The sequence below is a fragment of the Carlito syrichta genome, unplaced genomic scaffold (assembly GCF_000164805.1).
Source record: "Carlito syrichta isolate Samal-C Ts95f unplaced genomic scaffold, Tarsius_syrichta-2.0.1 Scaffold153889, whole genome shotgun sequence".
Lineage (NCBI taxonomy): Eukaryota > Metazoa > Chordata > Mammalia > Primates > Tarsiidae > Carlito > Carlito syrichta.
Window position 1 is genome coordinate 228,203 of NW_007097985.1, and position 4,849 is coordinate 233,051.

A 4,849-nucleotide genomic window follows, 5' to 3' on the forward strand; every position below is an offset into this window, starting at 1 on the left:
CTTTGTCGCCTAGACTGGAGTGCAGTGGCCGCTCCCGGCCACCGCAGCCTCGACCCGCTGGGCTCCGGCGATCCTTCCGCCTCAGCCTTCCAAGTAGCCGGAATTACAGGCATGCGCTACCACACCCGGCTGATTTCTTGATTTATTGTAGAGATGAGGTCTCGCTGCCCAGGCGGGTCTCGAACCCGCGGGTTCAGGCAATCCACTCACCTCAGCCTCCCAAAGGTGCGGGATTATAGGCTGAGCCACCAAACCCGGCTTGAACATTTTCTAAAACCTAATACCTGCCTACAAAAAATTTACCTGTCTATGCCGAACCTGTACTAACCACCCTGCCTGAGGAGGAAGAAAATATCCAAAACTAAAATGAGACAGTCAATGTCTTCAGAGAAAAAAGAGAGGCAAGGACAAGAGGAACAGGACCCTACTTAAAAAGAGCATTTGCGGCCGGGCTCGGTGGCTCAGCCTGTAATCCCGACGCTTTGGGAGGCCGAGGTGAGTGGATTGCCTGAGCCCGCGGGTTTGAGACCCACTCGGGCAACTTGGTGAGCCCTCATCTCTACAATAAATCAAAAATTAGACAAGCGTGGTAGAGGGTGCCTGTAGTTCTGGTTACTTGGAAGGCTGAGGCAGAAGGATCGCCGGAGCCCAGCAGGTCGAGGCTGCGGTGGCCGGGAGCATGCTACTGTACTCCAGTCTGCAGTGAGACTCCAACTCAAAAAAATTAAATAAATCAAAGAGCATTTGGAATCATAAAAAAAAAAATTATGTTCTTTGCATGCACCTCATCATTCTGAGTGAACTATCCCAGCAACAGAAAACTGAATACTGCACAATCTCACTCATAAGTGGGCACTAAACACTGGGCACACATGAGCACAAAGACAGGAACCACAGACACCGGGCACTGCTAAAGGGGGAAGGAGCGGTGAGGGACCAGGGGCACACAACCACCCCTTGGGCACCATTCTCACCACTGCGGGGGGAGGACTTGCTCGAAGCCCAAATATCACCTTTATACACACACTCACCGTCCAAGTAGCCGGAACTACAGGCGTGCACTACCATGTCTGGCTAATTTTTTATTTATTGTAGAGATGAGGTCTTGCCAAGTTGCCTGGACTGGTCTCAAACCCGTGGTTCAGGCAGTACACTCACCTCGGCTTCCCAAAGTGCTGGGATTACGGGCTTGAACCACCACAGCTGGCTATCTCTCCTTCTTTAAAAGAAAAACCTGGGTGCGGTGGCTTATGCCTATAATCCTAGCACTTTGGGAGGCGGAGGCTAGAGGACTACCTGAGCCTAGGGGTTGGAGTCCTGGGCAACTTGGCAAGACTTCATCTCTACCATAAATTTAAAAATTAGCTGGGTGTGGTGGCACGCACCAGTAGTTCCAGCTACCTGGGAGGCTGAGGCAGAAGGATTGCCTGAGCCCAGCAAGTTGAGGCTGCAGTGGCTGTGAGTGTGCCACCGCACTCCAGCCTGGGCGACAGAGTGAGACTCTGACTAAAAAAAAAAAAACCAAAAACAAACCTTTTGGGAAATAAAAAGCATGATAAAAAATGAAAAAACTCCATAAAACGTTTGGAAGATAAGATTGAAGACATCTTTCAGAAAATAGAACAAAAAAGAAATAAAAAATATTAGCGGGTCAGGCATGATGGCTCACACCTGTAATCCCAGCACTTTGGGAAACTGAAGTGGGCAGATTGCTTGAGCCCAGGAGTTTGAGACCAGCCTGGGCAACCTAGCAAGACCTGGTCTCTAAAACAAACAAACAAAAAAAGATAGAAAAAATACAAGAAGATTAAAGCCCTGTACAGGATGACAAAGATTGAATAACAGGAATTCCAGAAAAAAAGATAAAACATGCAGTGGAGGACGTTATAAACAAAACCATCCAAGAAACTTTCCTGGAACTGAAGAACATGACATGAATTGAAGGTGTCCTCCACGTACCCAGAAAACAGATGGAAATAACCCTTTACATATGATATTTAAAAACACTGGAGATAAAAATTACATCATACAAACACACACACACACACACACACACACACAGAGAGAGAGAGAGAGAGAGACAGAGAGAGAGAAAACAAACAAGTAGCAATTCACATACAAAGGATCAGGAAAAAATTATTTTGGAGCTCTTGGAGCTCTTGAAAGAACACTGGAAATTAGACAGGTGTGGTAGCTGCCTCCAGGGATTTCCACTCAGGACTATTCACCCTAGTGTGCCCTCTTTTTCCATACTGAATAGGACGCTGCCAGAGTGACCGTGTGCTACAGTGCAGCTAGGCCATATGGGACACCCCAGCTTCCACCTGACTCTCTCCAGAATCACAAGCTCTGAGGGAAGCCAGACGCCATGTTGTACTGCCACCGACTGTCCCTCTGGAGAGGTTTGTGTGGCAGGAACTGAGGCCTCCTAGCAATGGCTGGCATAGTTAGCTAACCATGCAAATGAGCCTCCCCAGTCGAGGCTTCTAGTGACAGTTTAACCCATCAATCAAAATTGAAGGTGGAATACACTTTTTTTTTTTTGAGTCAGAGTCTTACTCTGACACCCAGGCTGGAGTGCAGTGGCACACTCACGGCCACTGCAACCTCAACCTTCTGGGCTCAGGTGATCCTTCTGCCTCAGCTTTCCAAGTAGCTGGAACCACAAAGGTGCACTACCCCAAGTAGCTGGAACCACAAAGGTGCACTACCACACCTGGCTAATTTTTTTATTTATTGTAGAGACGGGGGTCTGGCCAAGTTACCCAGGTGGGTCTCGAACCCATGGGCTCAAGCAATCCTCTTGTCTCAGCCTCCCAAAGTGCTGGGATTACAGGTGTGAGCCACAGCACTCCAGCTGGAATAAAGATATTTTTATATATGCCAGATGTTTACAAATGTACCTCCCTTGTCTTTGTTCTCAGAAAGCTGCAAAGGGATGTACTCTACCAAAACAAAGAGGTAAACCAAGGAACTGGGAGACATGGGGTCCTAGAGGCAGGATTTCAGTACAGTATTCCATTTGGAGTAGTCAGAAGGCTCTGGACAGATTCTTTTCCAACGATTCTAAGAGGAGCTTTAGACAATTGTTTAAAAGTTTGGAGCTACATGAGTGGTAAATTTATTGAAAACTAAGCAAATGAGAATAACTAAGCGCAAAAAAAAAAAAAAAAAAAAAAAGCCCCAGGGAAAGCAAGAAACTGTGCAGGAGATAAAACTTTGTCATGGTAAACTTGTCTCAGCTGTGAGTGACTTTGTAACCATAGTTGGCTCATTGGCTGGGCGCGGTGGCTCGTGCCTGTAATCTCAGCACTTTGGGAGGCAGAGGCGAGAGGACTGCCTGAGCCCAGGGGTTCAAGACCAGCCTGGGCAACTTGATGAGACCTTGTCTCTACAACAAATAAAAAAAAGTTAGCCAGGCATGGTGGTGCATGCCTGTGGTTTCAGCTACTGGGAAAGTTGAGGGGGAAGGATTGCCTAAGCCCAGCAGGTCGAGGCTGCAGTGGCTGTGAGCATGCCACTGCACTCCAGCCTGGGTGACAGAGTAAGACTCCAGTTAAAAAAAAAAAAGCTCATTGTCCAATGGACATGGTAAGCAAATCACTGACTGCAGCAGAGAAAGGTTTGGTTAGTCTGCAGGACAGCCAAAGGAGGAGACGAGAGAAAGCCTCAAGTCTGACTCCCTTAGGGGTTTGGGGACAGAGTTCTAAGGGGTTTTGGAGTGGGCTGAGGTGTGGGAACTGTTGATTGGTGGAATTGTGCAGGGTGGAGTCATGGGACATAAGCAGGGAGAGGAAGAAACTGCATTCTCACGTGGATTCGGTCCCTCTGTGGGAGTCTTTCCGCTGGTGGGCTCAGCCATCCCACTGGAAGTCAGGATCTGCTCAAGCAACTCATAAGCAAAAGCCTTATGACTCTAATGTTAGAGATGTGGAGGAACTTGAGATCCAATGAGGCCAGCATCAGTTGAGTAAATTGGGTAAACTATTTTGAGGAAGGAAATCTCAGAAAGAGATTGTAAAGGCTGAAAGGCCTCCGGCTGGCCTACGAGTGACTTACAAACAAAGTCAAACCTCAACCAACAGAACTACCTCATTTGCATGGCAGGAACCCAAATGCATGATGGGAATCCTAAAACTCACTCTAACCACAGAGAGGGTCAAACTCCACTGGGAGGAACCTGAGGCCACCAACTCTGTGCAATAGATGCTCTTGCTACTGTCCTGTCTTTTTTTGTAGTTGTACTGTCTTCCTTTGTTGTTGTGTTGGAGTCTCACCCCTTTACATAGGCTGGAGTTCAATGGCATATATGCTCAAGGCCACCCCCCAGTGTCAACCTGTCGGGCTCCAGCAATCCTTCTGCCTCACCCTTCTGCATAGAGATGAGGTCTTGCCTTGGTCTCCCAAAGTGCACCCTATGGCTTTGGCCATACCATACCCAGCTGGCCACACACAGCAGTGGGTGGCCTGTCTGGGAACCTCTCCTAACAGGGGCCTCTTCCCCCACTCTCTTTCATCTATCACCGCAAGACTCTTGGTGGACTGTGTCTGAGACAAAAGGTCCTGGAAGAAAGGTGTCAGACCACCATTGGGAGACAGACAAGAGTTTTCTTTCCTTTTTCAGTCTTCCTGCCGACAATCTCTAGTAATTTTCTGGCAACTGATGGTTTCTGGTCAGGGAACTCCCTGGGCTGGCCTGAAGGCCAGAGGGTGAGCAAGTGTGCCTACCTTGCCCAGAAGAAAGGAAAGCCCTTTCCTGTCTCTCCTGGTCAGAGGTCCCTAATTCCAACGTGTGGCGTGACTGACAGCCGAAAACTTGCCCAGAGCAAACTCACACATGCTTCGGGAG